Below are 14,788 nucleotides of genomic sequence, written 5' to 3'. Positions count from 1 at the left end.
ACTCTCATGCAAATGTTTGTTTCCCCTGCTTACGCCTTCTGTGGGTGGTGATCCCAGAGCCGCCCCCAACGAATCGGAAGCCGGAATAGCTTGAGTAGCCACTATTCTGGCCAGTAAGGAAAAAAGAGGCGATGACAGGAACAGAGAGAGGATTTGCCTTCTGGGGCTGCCTGTAAGTTTGAACTGGGATACTAGCTTTGTTTGGTGGGAGGGAGGCAGCAACCCCTGCTCCCTCCACCCTCCCACTTCCTGCCCCTCTCTCTACTTCCTGCCCCTCTTTCTGCTTTCTGGTTGCTCCTCCATCTTTCTGCTTTGCCCCCCCCCCATCCCACCGCACACACAACACTTTCTACCCCTCTTTTCCCCACCCCCAATTCCCCTCCCCCTGCTTTCATGATCAGTGGGCTTAACCCTAACCCTAAACCAATAACTATAATCAAACAAAACAAAAACAAAACAATTGCAAGAAACAAACAAAAAGAAAAGCAGAAGGAACACACACCAATTACACTGAATTAAATCGTTGCAGAACAGAAAGATTTCCAGAGTGGTTTGTGCAACTGATTGGCCCTCTTGTGGCAGGGAGTTCTGTAAGCCGCGGGCCACAGCACAGAAGGCCCTCATCGTGGGTGCCAGCCCCGATAAGGTGTCTCCTTTTTGAGGCGGTGCCTCCCCCCACCCCCGCGTCGCCCTGCTTCCAGCCTGTCGGCGATCCGGCCGAGCGAGCCAGAAATCCCCGTGAGGCGGGGCGCGAGAGCGGGCGAGAGTGGCGCGCGCGCGCGCAGCAGGGCATCTGCGGAGGAGGGAGCGGGGGTGGGTAATTACGGAGGAGCAGGCAGGCGGCGGCAGCTCCACGTGCTAATGGGGGCGCCTGCCCGGGTCGAGGCGGCTGGGCCGAGCTGCGAAAGGCACGGCGCGCAGACGAGGCGAGGCCACGGGGGCTCTCCGCCTGGGCTGCCCTGAAATGCTGGTTTCACAAACAAGACGAAAATTGGATGCAAACATCTAATTAACCTTCTCCCTCCTTTTCATACGGGCAGAAGCCGCCGGGAGGCACCCGTCAGCGCCGCCCGCGCCAGCTTTTGCCACGGCCGGCCTCGTCAGCTGGTGCTGCGAGCGGGATGAGGACGCGAGGCCTCCCGGGCCTGCTCGCCTCCCTCCGGCGGCTTCGTGCTGCTGCTGCTGCTGCTGCGCCGAGGAGGCGCACGACCCGGCTGCCCCTCACTAGACTCTGGCCCCGGGAAAGCGCCTCCCCCGCTCACCCCCCACCCCGGGCTGGATGGGCCGATGGCGAGCGAAAGGGGTCGTTGTTTCCCGTTCCGAAGCTGCCTGAAAGGGCCTGGCCGAAATCAAGACCCAGCCAAGTCAGCAGCCGGGCTGATTGCCCCGACAGGCTGGGCTTGCTGTGGGGCAGCGCCTATTGCCAGCAAGACGAACCAGCCACGGGACGGGTGGCGGTTTGGAAAAAGCGAGCGAGCCCCCCGCCCCGCCCCGAGGATGCAACAGCCGTCTCTCCAGGTAGAGAGGTGGTCTACCCCTGGCTAGCAAATGCTGAGGACAAGGCGGGGAAGGCCGTCAGTAGCGCCGCGAGGGCTCGTGGTGGGCCGCTTGGCGAGAGGGTGCTCGAGCGAGCGACCGGCGCCCAAGGGGCTTCCTTCTTCCCTGATGGAAGCCAGCAAGGCCTGGCTTCTGCCCTGGCGATGCCGGGCCCGCCCCCAGGCCGGCCTCGAAGGGCATTTCCTTGCCCACCGTTTACAGGGCGCCCCCGGCCGGCCTTCTTTTCGGGAAAACGCGGCGGGGAAGAAGCGGGCGGGGCGGGTTGCCAAACAGTGGCTTTTTCTGCAACGTTGCTGGGCGATGTCGCCGCCTCTGCCCGAACCAGCGCGCCTGAGCGCTCCGTGGACCGAGGCTTAGTCCTGGGGGGGACCCCGGGGTCTCCCTCTGGCCCGGGCGGCAGCAGCAGCAGGAGGAGGCTCCAGACCTCCTCTCACCACCCCGGGGTCCGCTTCTCCCGACCCTCCGCCTTTGGCCTCTGTCAGCCTGGAGCGGAGGTGCCGGAGAAGGGCGCTGGCGGCCTCCCCAGCAGCCGCAGCCCGCGTCTCTGCTGCCCTCGGCGGGCCCTCCAGGCTCTCTCTCGCCCCATTCCCCGCCGCCGCCCCCGTGGGGCACTCGGCCAGCCTGAACGGTCCCCAGGCAGCGATGATGAAGATGGATGCGCGATTGATTCTCTCCCCCTGCCCGCCCCCGCTCCCTGCCCTTCTGGCAGAAAATTAAAAGCCTATTTGTTAGAGGGTGAGAGCCCCCAGGTGCAGCCCCCGGCTGGACAATTTGTCTCCATGAAAAGGATGCTATTACCAGGGAGGCTGGAAGCAGGCAGGGGGCCGGGGGGGGGTTGCCGGGAGGGGAGGGGAGGGGGCTGCTGCTGCTGCTGCTGCTGCTGCTGCTGGGTGGGAGACCACGCCGAGGGCGCCGAGAGGGGGCCTGCCTGGGGGTGCCGATTCTTCTCTGCCAGACCCCCAGCTCTCCCCACCGCCAGCCTCTTCTGCCGTGAACGCGCACCCCGGGGATCATCTCCTCCTCCGCAGCCGAGGCTGGGGTGGGCCAAGGAAGAAAAGCCCCCCACCCACGCCCGAGAAGCCGTTTCACAGACTCCGAGGGGACGCCGGTGGCCCAGAAGGAAAGGCTGGGGGGGGGGCAGCATCCACCCCAGAACCGGGGGAGGTGATCGGAGGAGGGCGCCTGCGCAGGCAACTCCGACCTGGCTTCTTTCCGCAGCAGCAGGGCTGCACACACACACCGCCCCGCGCGCGCGCACCGTGGAATCTCCCGACAGCAGCGGCCCAGGGAGAGGAGAAGCCTTGGCGTTGGTTTCTGGCCACCGTTAAAACCGTGGGCCCCTAGTTGGGGGGGGGGGGGGCGGGGAAAGACCCACAAGGAAGCATGTGATACATGTTTTTGTTATATGTAGATCAAATCAATCAGTCTTACAGGCCAGCGCCCTGTAATAGTCATAAAGGGAAAGTGTGCCATCCTGGTGCCCACAGAGCCCTGTGGCTGTCTTTGGTGGAATACAGGAGGGGTTGACCATGGCCTCCTCCCGCGCAGTCTGAGATTATGATGCCTTTCAGCTTCTTCCTAGATCGCTGCCACCCGATAGAGGTGCTTCCCACAGTCTGGGAAACATACCAGCGGGGATTCGAACCAGCAACCTCTGGCTTGCTAGTCGAGTCATTTCCCTGCTGCGCCATGAGGTGGCTCATTACGGTCATAAAGGTAAAGTGTATCGACTCCTGGCGACCGCAGCATATTTGTTATATACTTATATGTAAAATCAAACATATATAGGGTGGGGCATCTGGATTGGGACTGTGGCAGTGGGGTGTGTGTGTCTTAACCATTTGTCCCACCATGACCTTGATACAGATTGCACCCCCCCCCCCAATCTGGCAGGCCTTGTAGTCTAACCTACTCTCTGATAGCATGAGTTTGCTTGTTGATTTGTTTGATCTTTTGTATTTCTATCCCGCTCTTCCTTCAAGGAGCCCAGATCAGTGTACATGCTTATATTTATCCTCACAACAACCCTATGAGGTAGGTTAGGCCAAGAGAGAAGTGACTGGCCCAGAATCTTCCGCCGGGGTGCTTCTTCCAGGTGGAGGCTTTGGGAAGGGACAGGTGTACAGAATGAGCCGGATCCAGAACTCCTGATGGTACTGCAACCCACACAGGGTCAGCGCTGGCTGTTGCTGGTCTGTTGCAGTGCCAAGTGGCCCAGCCACTGTGTCCAGTCCTGTGGCATTCGCGGCCACAGGAAGCCGTGCTGGCCATTGAGGTCTTTTAAAAGGATGCTTTCAAGGACAAGAACTCTATCATCATCTGCTGGTGACAGTCATCAGTACGCTGAGCCTCCTTGTCCAGAGGCAGTGTAGCTGTGAAATGGGGACAGACCACCCTCAGCATTATAAGAACATCAGAAGAGCCCTGCTGGATCAGGCCCCAGGAGGCCCACCTAGTCCAACATCCTGTTCCACATAGTGGCCCACCCGATGCCCCTGGGGAGCCCACAGGCAAGAGGGGAGGGCAGGCCCTCTCTCCTGCGGTTGCTCCTGCTTCCGCGCTCCAAGAGTGGCCACTGGTCTGACCCATGTGCTGGACTGGGTCTGCTCCAGCCAAGTCAGTCTCCTAGAAGGGCTCTGGCCTGGGACTCAGCGTGCTTGCTTTCATCAGGATGAAGGCAATAGCCTTTGCTTCATGGCAGTGGCCACACCGTGTGTGTGTGTGTATAGATAGATACAGATAGAGGGGAGGCAAGAAATCATGGTATAGTTCACACTGGTGCTCCCACCCTAAACCTATTCTCACTGCAGTGAGTCCTATAGGTGTTGATGGGATTGGTTTTCAAACCAGCACGGCTTGTGATGCAGCCTTATTTCAGACTCCTCCGGTGTATGGTTCAGCCATGTGGGGGGCAGATGAGAGGCGGGGGGAGGGCAGAGCTATAATTGAATGGGGAACACACAAATGTCTGCATAGGAGTGAGAAGAGGAAGGGCATGCCAAGTCTGTTTTGTTTTTTGCACCTCTGCTGCTGCCAAGCATTCCTGGGAGTGGGTGGGTTTGCCATATAGTTGCTGTTTTTGTGCATGTCGGAGGGAGTTGTGGCCTGGTGTTCCCGAAACAGAGGAGCTGGGGATGGTTTGGGGGCAGTGATTTCACAGGTAGTGTGGGCAGAGGGCGAGATGGCCGTGGGCAGGCTGTTATGGGGGAAACAGTCCAGGCAACTGAGGCCCCTTTTCTGGCTCTTCTCCCAACCCTGCGGCCCCAGGGAGTTCTGGGAACACTCCCTCTGGGATTAGGGTGCTGCTGTAGAATGCCAGGTCAGTCAATACTAAAACATCTCTTATCTGTGATTTGATTGCGCATGCTGACCTGGTCTGTGTGGTGGAGACCTGGTTGGATGAGCTGGGTAGGGTTGGTCTCCCTCCGCTCTGCCCTTCAGGTTTTCTGATCCGGCAGCATTCCTGCCTTGAGGACTAGGGAGGGGGTGTTGTGGTCAGGGGCCATTGCAGACATCTATCAAGAGACCTTTCCAGGTGCCTCAGAAGTCCAAGCGTTTGTCCTTGAGGGTGGGCCTCCAAGGTAGGCTGGGGATGCTGTTGGTGTACCAGCCACCCTGCTGCACTTCAGCCTGAGCTAAGCGGGGCTGTTCTCGGAGGTGGAGTTGAGTTCCACCAAGCTTATTGTCTTGGGGGATTTCAATGTCCACACTGAAGCCCTCCTTGTAGGGCTTCAACCGTGTCAACAATGACAACTGTGGGCCTATCTCAATTGGTATCAGGCTCTACCCACATGGGGGGGGGGACATACTCTGGATCTGGTTTGATGACCAGAGAATAAATGATTTGGAGGTGAGGGAGTTTGAGATAACTCCCTTGTCATGCACAGATCATCATCTGGTGGGATTTAGTTTGATTGCTCCATCTACTTTCTGCAGGGGTGTTGGACCCATTTGAATGGTCCGTCCCCGGAGGCTTATGGATCCGCTCCGTTTCTAAACAGCCCTTGGGGAGTTTCCAGTGTCCAGAGCTGGGGACTCTGTCGAGGCCCTGGTGAATCTCTGGGAGACAGTCTGGGCTGTTGACACAGTTGCTCCTAAACACCTCTCCAGACTGGTGGAGCCCATTCTGCTCCTTGGTTCTCCTCAGAGCTCGGAGCAATGAAACAACTCAGGCGGCCGCTGGAACGACACTGGAGGAAGAGTCATGACAAATCTGACCAAAGACAGGCTAGAGCCCATTTTAGGAACTACTCCGTGGCAGTGGGGGTGGCAAGGAAATGTCTTTTTCTCTGCCTCCATTGCACCTGCCCCATGGAGCTGTTCCATGTAGCAAGGGCACTGCTCCATACATACCCCCATGTAATGGGGGAGGAACCATCTAAAGCCTGTTGTGATCAGTTTGTAAGTCACTTTGCAGATAAAGTCGCTCTCATCCATGCTGATTTGGACTCCAGAGTTTTGGCAGTTCCGGCAGATGTGCCTCAGGTACCATCTGGTCCTATTGTGTTGGAGTCTTTTCAGTTAGTGCAGCCTAAAGATGTGGACAAGATCCTCGACAGTGTGCTGGCGACATCGTGTGCTCTTGACCCTTGCCCTTCAGGGCTAATAAAATCTGTCAGAAAGGATACAGGCAGATGGTTGGAGGCTATAATCAATGCTTCATTAAGGGAGGGCAGGATACCACCATGCCTCAAGGAAGCAATGGTAGGCCACTGTCAGTCCGGGTGTGTCCCCGGCCCCTTTAAGGTCAGCTAGAAGCATGTGGGCCAGGCCTCAGAGACTGGGAAGGGGGCAGTGTCCCTTCTAAGAGGGATTCCCAGATGTTGTTGACTACAACTCCCATAATCCCCAAGCAAAAGCTACTGCAGCTGGGGATTTTGGGAGTTGTAGTCAACAACATCTGGGAATCCCTCTTAGAGGGAACAGTGGAAGGGGTTGTCAGCACCCGAGCCCTCCTGGAAGACTGCAGCCCTCTCTCCAGTTCTCATCACTGGCTGAGCCATATGTAAAGGCAGCTTCATAATCCGGACATCCAAGCCCCATCCTTCCTGGATTGTCATTCGGGGACTTTATTAACCCATTTATTACAGCAGTTTTCCCTCCTTTCCCTTGCTTCTCTCTCTCCGACCCACCCCACCTCCTGTCCGGCAACCTCCTCCGTCAGCTGCACCTCCTGGCTGATGTCATCAGTGGGTGCCGATCAGCCCCACTGGGCTGCCTACTGGCCCTGGGCCAGTGTCGACTCCTCCAGGACTCCTGCTCAGCCTCCCAGTCCCCTCCCCATTGCTTTCACACCCGTGGTAGGTATGGGGGGCAGGTGGGCCAGCTGGATCTCTCTTGATCCCTCCAACATGGATAGCTACAGATCTGTTTCTAACCTCCCCTTTTTGGGCAAGGGGACAGAGCGTGTGGTAGCCTCTCATTTGCAGAGGGTCTTGGATGATACAGATTATCTAGACCCCTTTCAGGCTGGTTTCTGACCTGGGTATGGGACTGAAATTGCCTTGGTCACCCTAGTAGATGACCTACCCTGGGAGCTTGATGGGGGAGTGTGTCTCTTTTGGTTCTGCTGGACCTCTTACCAGTATTCAACACATCAGCCATGGTATCCTTCTGGACCGCCTCTCGATTGTGGGGACTGGAGGTGCTGCTTTGGAGTGGCTTTGGTCCTTTCTCTGGGGAAGGGTCCAGAAGGTTGCGATGCTCAGCTCCTTGGCCCCCTGCCTGTGAGGTCTGGCAGGGTTCAGTTTTGTCCCCCATGCTGCTTAACATCTACTTGAAACCTCTGGGAGAGGTCAGTCAGGAACCTGGTTGTCAGCAGTATGCAGATGGCACTCAGTTCTATCTCTCCTTATCACCCGATCCTAAGGAAGCAGTGCATGTCCTGAATCAGGGGCTGGAGACAGTGATGGGTTGGATGTGGGCTAATCAACTGAGATTGAATCTTGGCAAGACGGAGGTGCCAAAATGCAGTTTTGGGGGAGAGGTTAAGCATTTGTTTAAAAGATCCCACTTGCCCATTTCCTTTGTGTGCCTGCACTGCAGTAACATCACTGGCAGAAGTTGCTCTCACGCACACAATTATGTATGTATGTATGTATGTATGTATGTATGTATGTATTTTAACCATTTATATACCACCCAAAATGCAAGTCTCTGGACAGTTTACCAAAAAACTATGAAAACAGATTAAAAGATTAAAACATTACAACAATTAAAATTTAAAATGTTAAAACTATTTTAAGAAACACAATTAAAACAATATCTAATTAAAAGCCTGGATGAACAAATGCATCTTCACTGCCTTTTTAAAAAAATGTAAGAGATGGGGAGGCTCTTATTTCAGCAGGAAGTGTGTTCCAATAAGCCTCAAGGCAGCAACAGAAAAGACCCGTCCCTGAGTAGCCACCAGACGAGCCGGTGGCAACTGCAGATGAACTTCTCCAGATGTTCTCAATGGTCTGTGTGGTTCATAGTGAATAAGACATTCTCTTCAACACCCAGGACCCAAGCTGTTTAGGGCTTTATAGGTTATAACCAAAACCTTGTATTTTGCCTGCAAACTTATTGGCAGCCAGTGTAGATCTTTTAAGATAGGAGTGATATGGTCTCTCCAAGATGACCCAGAGACCAACCTGACTGGCACATTCTGGACCAAATGCAGTTTCCAGACTACATATAAAGACAGCCCCACATAGAGCGCATTGCAATAATCAAGTCTGGAGGTGACCAGCATACTGTATGTACTACCGTTCTGAGGTTATTTATCTCAAGAAATGGATGCAGTTGGCGTATCAGCTGAAGCTGATAAAAGGCACCTCTTGCCACTGCCTCAACCTGGGACACCTTCCTGACTCCTTACTTCCTAGCATTGCAACAATTGCCACAGCAGCACCCTTTCTTAGCAGCAAACATAGCCATAAGATCAACTAGAGCAACTTCAGCCACATTTTAACACCTTGCAATGCAGATTGCAGAGCAGACTAGAGGATTGTAGAGAATTTGAACGGAGCCTTAATGTTTTCATTTTTGCTCTGGATAGTTAGTTGGCAAAATAATTACACCTTTCTCTGATTTTTCTTGTTCAGGCTCTTTTTGCACTAAATGTCCAGTTTAATATCTGGCACTTCGTCAGCAGATGGCTTTTCTTTTTCATCAATATATACCATATTTTGCATTTTTACCGTTTCTGTGGCAAGATCAAGTATTCTATACCCTTTCCATCCTGGTGCATAGCCAGCTAATATTCCTTCCTCACATCTGTAGTTCAGTTTGGTTCTTTTAGACGGGCACAGAGGCATATGCTTTTGAGCTACTCTCTAATATGCTCCATATTAGGCTTCTTTCTGTGCTACAATTCAAACATTGTTGTATTTATAGCTTTTGTAGGCAGTCTGTTTTGTAGATAAGCAGCAGTTATAATTGCCTCTCCCTAAAACTTAATGTGTAGTCCTGCATCCAGCAGCATGCATCTGACTATTTCTATTAAAAACTATTCTTTCTTTCTGAAACGCTGTTTTGTTCTGATGTATATGGCATTATCATTCGATGTTCAATGCACTCCTTTTCCAGATATTCAGTTATCTCATTTCCTGTATATTCATCTCTATTGTCTGATCTCAGAATTTGAGATTTCAGAATTTGAGAATTTGATTTCCAAACTTATTGCATACTCTTGCAAAACATTTCTTCAATTTTCAAGTACTAGTTTATTTTCACTAATCAAATAAGCAAATGTATAGCTTGAATAATCATCTATGACAGTTAAGAAATACTTTACCCCCTTGATCTGCAGAGGCCCACAAATATCACAGTGTATCATCTCAAGAGGTTGCTGTATTTCTCTTTCTCTGCATTGAGAAAAGGTGGGTTTAGTTCCCTTTGCCCTTACACAGCATGTACACTTGGATTCTACATTACAGTAGAAATATTTAGGTCTCTGGCTAGATCCTCCTTCTCCAGCTGAAGTATTATTATTTCTTGTTTACACAGTCAGACAGGTGTTATTGACTGGTTTGTTTTATCCAGACATCGAGTCCTTCCCAAGGACCTGGGATGGCTGAATTTTATTGTCAGTTGTTATAGATATCGTCTCAGAATATAGGCTGTTTCCAGTAAAGCTGCTTTTTGTAATTGGCTGGTGGTGATTTCTGTGGCCCCTATGGTGTTGAGGTGCTCTTCAAGGTCTTTTGGAACTGCACCCAGGGTGCCAATTACCACTAGGATTATTTGGGTCTTTTTCTGCCACAGCCTTTCAGTTTCAATTTGTAGATCTTTGTATTTTGTGATTTTTTTCTATTTCTTTTTCTTCTATTCTGCTATCCCCTGGTATTGCTGTGTCGATTATTTTGACTTGTTTTTCTTTCTTCTCGACTACAGTGATATCTGGTGTATTGTGTGGCAGATGTTTGTCTGTTTGTAGTCGGAAGTCCCATAATATTTTTACATCTTCATTTTCAACAACTTTTTCAATTTTATGGTCCCACCAATGTTTGGCTACAGGTAGCTTGTATTTTTTGCAGATGTTCTAGTGTATCATCCCTGCTACTTTGTCATGCCTTTGTTTGTAGTCAGTCTGTGCGATCTTTTTACAACAGCTGATTAGGTGGTCCACGGTTTCATCTGCGTCTTTACAAAGGCGGCACTTGCTGTTTGTGGTGGATTTTTTGACTTTTGCTCTTATTGCATTTGTTCTTAGTGCCTGTTCTTGCGCAGCCAGTATTAAACCCTCTGTTTCTTTCTTCAAGTTGCCATTCTTAAGCCATTGCCAGGACTTGGTGATGTCTGATTTTCCACTTATATTGTGCAAATATTGACCATGCAGGGGCTTATTTTTCCATTTTTCTGCTCGGTTCTTGACTTGTTCTTTCTTGTAGGCCTGCTTTCTTTCATTGGTGTTGAATAGTTTCTCATTCTTGACCATTTTAAGTGCATCTTCTTCACTGTCCTTTATATATTCTTCAAGGCCTCTTTTCTCCTCCTCTACTGTTTGATGGACTTGCAGCATTCCTCTTCCACCTGAGCTGTGAGGGAGGTAGAGCCTATCTACATCACTGTGGGGGTGCAGAGCATGATTGATGGTCATGATTTTCCTGGTCTTACGATCCAGCGTCTCTAGCTCTGCCTGGGTCCAGTCTATTATTCCTGCAGAGTATCTGATAACAGGTATAGCCCAGGTGTTTATGGCTTGTATGGTGTTCCCGCCATTGAATTGTTGTTATTATTTCTTGTTTACACAGTCAGACAGGTGTTATTGACTGGTTTGTTTTATCCAGACATCGAGTCCTTCCCAAGGACCTGGGATGGCTGAACTTTATCATCAATACTGTTGGTTATTATAGATATCGTCGCAAAATATAGGCTGTTCCCAGTAAAGCTGCTTTTTGTAATTGGCTGATGGTGATTTCTGTGGCCCCTATGGTGTTGAGGTGCTCTTCAAGGTCTTTTGGAACTGCACCCAGGGTGCCAATTACCACTGGGATTATTTTGGTCTTTTTCTGCCACAGCCTTTCAATTTCAATTTGTAGATCTTTGTATTTTGTGATTTTTTCTATTTCTTTTTCTTCTATTCTGCTATCCCCTGGTATTATTATTATTATTATTATTATTATTATTATTATTATTATTATTAATAACCGCCCTTCCTAAAGTGGCTCAGGGCAGTTTACATTTTAAAAATGCAATATAAGTATTGCATTGGGATCTCTGTGTCCTATTCTATGAATTTAAGCATTTTTAATGTGAACACTGCTTTGCAATTTGGCCTCTTCATTTATACAATCCACTTCAAATAGGCCACTCTTTCATCTCACCTTTATTGTGATAAAACATTGCTTTTCTTTGAATTTCACCTCATAACCTTTCTCTATAGCATATTTAACTGACATCATGCTGGACTCAAGTGTGGGCACAAATGATGCATCTTCAACAGTCAGTTTCACTGTTTCTCCTTTTTGCAGTTTGCAGTGTAGCCTTGCAGAACCTCTGACTTCAGCAAACATCTGCTTCACATCTGCCAGAAAAATGGGAATATTATCATTTGTGTCCAGCTTAGTAATGCTTTCTCTTTCTTTAATCAAATTGCTGGTCGCACCTGAATCAATACAAATCCCAGCATTACATTTTGTAGAATTAGCTCTTAAATTCTTCTCTGTATTAGCAACCTATGTTTTATGTTTGTCAGACTTTTTCTCTCCTTGCTTCCATGCATTTTTCTTTGTATGCTTAGGTGACTTGCTTCTCTTGAAATGTGGTTTTACCTCCTTTTTAGTTGCAAATTCTTTCTTCTAAGGGCATTGAGCTTTCATATGTCTGGGACTTCCACAGACAAAAACACTTTTTGTTCTTTTGATGCATTTTAAAGCATTTTCTTCACTTGATTTTAGTTGCTGCCCATTGCCTTTTCACACATTGAAGTCTTCCAAGCGGTTTATTACAAACTGCAAGCTCAAATCATCTTTGGCTTCTAATATATTTACAATAGGCTCAAAATGCTCAGGAAGACTGTTCAATAACAATCCAATCTGAACTGTATCAGGCAAAATTAATCCATGTGCTTTCAGCTGTCATGATGTCTCCAACACCTCATTTACATGCTTAGACAGATCCCCTCCCTCCTGTAGCTTCTTATTACACAACTTTATAATTTGATGAACCTTGGAGACAGCTGACTTTCTTTCACACAATCTCTTCAGAGTCTCCCACATGTCCTTTCTGTTTGTTTCTTATATGCACCAATTTAGAGTCACTCACCGACAGATTATCCTGGTAGCTTTATCATCTGCACTGTCCCAAGCTTCTCTTTCTTCTCTGTCTCTGACAGGGCACTCCCTGTGTAAGAACCTGCTGATTCTATGGCCTTTAAGGAGCACATCCATTTTGAAAGACCACAGCTCAAAATCTGGACCTTGTAACTTCTCAATCTTCTGTAGCACTTGTCCTGTCTCTATCTTTGAGAAAACCTTGTTTTCTTATTCAGGCTAATTATTTTCTTCACCATTCTCGGAGCTCTGGGCCCATAACACTGTTGAGGGATGTGAAGAGAGACATGAAAACCCTCACTCAGCAGAGAATGTTCTGGTGGTAAAGAAGTTCAGCCCAAGAGATTATCTGGAGACATTAGGTTGAGTTTTTTTAAACAATAAAGATTCAGTAAGAAACTAAAACATCACATATTGAGAGAGAGCCATTGAACAACATACCCAAACAGGCATTAACCTTCAATAATAACTGAACAGTTCTAACTTACTCTTGAACTGACCGAGAGGCCTATTACTATAACTCCTCATGCCTCGAGTGGCCAGACAAGGTTACTGCAGTGCTAAGAACAATGCTTTAGAATTCTCACTCCTAACAATTACATTCGTTTTGAAAGAGCTACATTGGCTGCCAATTTGTTTCTGGGTCCAATTCAAGGCTGTGGTTTTAACCTTTAAAGCCCTTAATGGTTTGGGCCCTGGATACTTGAGGGACTGCCTGCTCCCAAGGGTTTCTGCCTGCTTGACAAGGTCATCAGAGGGGGCTCTGCTCCGCATACTGACAATGAGAGAGGCCTCGTTGTTGGGCATGCAGGACAGGGCCTTCTCAGTTATGGCCCCCAGAGTGTGGAATGCTCTCCCGGTGGGCATCCACCCCTCAGTCTCCATCACAGTTTTTAGAAAGCAAGTGAAACCTTGGCTTTTTACCCCCAGGCTTTTATAGGAGTGTTGTTTTTGTTACTGCTGCTCTGTGTTCTATGGTCTTATTGTGTATGTTTTAAAAACTTTTAGTTAGACTTGTATTCTTATATTCCAATTTAATATTTGTATTGTTTTAATTGTCTAATAGTTTTGTATTGTTTTTAAATGTAAACTGCCTTGAGATTGGTTTAATGAAAGGCAGTATAAAAATCTAACAATAAATAAATAAGTGGGAGGTGGGCGGGGGGCAGGGCCCCATCTTCACTCTCGCCCCAGGACCCACTCCAGCCTTGCTACATACCTGGGGAGAGGTGGGCTCCTCCTCTGGGGGATACTTTCCCACCTGACCTCCTCTCTGGCACTGCCCAGACCTGCCCTAATCCCAGCATCTCCTATCAGTTCAGGGGACATGCCTGATCTCAGCTGGCCCTGCCCTCACATGATCAGGGTTGTGAATGGACACACACACACACACACACACACACACACACACACACACACACAAAATCTCTCCCTGCACACCACTCCCCTTCTGCTAATCATGCGGCATAGGGAGATTCACCAGCAACTTCAGTCCCACCATCTGGCCAGCCCCTGAGATTTTGCTGCCTGAAGCAGAGCACCCCATGGCCCCTCCTTCCCCTGCCCCGCTCTTTCCCCCTTTTAAAATCACACCCACAGAAGAGGGGAGGAGGACCAGCAGCCAGGTGTCATTTCGCCTCCCTTGCCCTGCAGGCCATCCACGAGGGGGTTGGGAAGGCTGCCCCTGAGAACTGGCCCAACACAAGCCGGCCCTGTGAGTGTCCTCCGCTGCTGCGGTTGGGCCAGCCCTGCTCTCTCTGCCTTCAGTACGGGCTGGAGGTGAGAGCAAGCTTATGAAATACATTAGTCACCTTAAAGAGAAGGTGAGGGAAACACACACACACACACACACACACCCAGATTATTCCAAGCAGCTAAAATTTGCCACACGGGCCAAGATGAACTCCAAATCTCTTCCCTTGGAATCACACACCACACCACACCACACCACACACACACACACACACTTACTTCTCCAGGACTCAGCACCCACTCCCCCCCCCCCCCGCCTCCCTTTCATTACTGGCCAAGAGTAATGGCCCACCGCTGCATTGTCTTTTGGGGGGCTTTCCCCGTCTGATAAGCTGGAGGGAGAGTGACAGCCCCTGCCACGGTTTTCCGCAGCTCCACTCTCTCTGCTTTGGCAGAAACAAATGGCCTGTGGATGGCACCCAGGGCAGCCCTTTGCGTGAGTCGTGAGCACCGACTCGGTGTCCTCTCCTCCACCTAAGGCCCGCTGCTCGTTGCCATGGCAACCCAGCCACAGCTCAAGTTCTCTGTGGAGGGAGTGAGGGGCAACGGCTCCTTCCCCCCACGGGCTGCAGTAGAGCTGGTGCTCTTGCTGCCACGGCGCCAACTAGTATGGCCGCCACCACCGCCGCTTTCCTGGGGCTCAGGACGCCCCCAGGAACGGTGGGAATGCCACCATCATGGCCCTTGAACTCTCTGCCATCGATACGCAGCAGCCGCCG

The 14,788-nt window shown here is 50.3% G+C and overlaps 1 long non-coding RNA gene across 1 annotated transcript; it reads right to left on the bottom strand.

Moving 5' to 3' along the window:
* Window positions 1-11,365: 11,365 nt before the first annotated feature.
* LOC128338252 (uncharacterized) lies at window positions 11,366-14,548 on the bottom strand. Its single transcript, XR_008312555.1, has 3 exons — window positions 14,362-14,548; window positions 12,310-12,580; window positions 11,366-11,569 (listed from the first exon to the last, which is right to left on the bottom strand). It is a non-coding gene; the product is annotated as an uncharacterized LOC128338252 (long non-coding RNA).
* Between the last annotated feature and the right edge of the window lie 240 nt (window positions 14,549-14,788).

This window comes from Hemicordylus capensis, chromosome 15, assembly GCF_027244095.1.
Source record: "Hemicordylus capensis ecotype Gifberg chromosome 15, rHemCap1.1.pri, whole genome shotgun sequence".
Classification (NCBI taxonomy): Eukaryota; Metazoa; Chordata; class Lepidosauria; order Squamata; family Cordylidae; genus Hemicordylus; species Hemicordylus capensis.
Note: the sequence above shows the minus strand (reverse complement) of the source record. Positions and strands in the feature narration are given on the sequence as shown.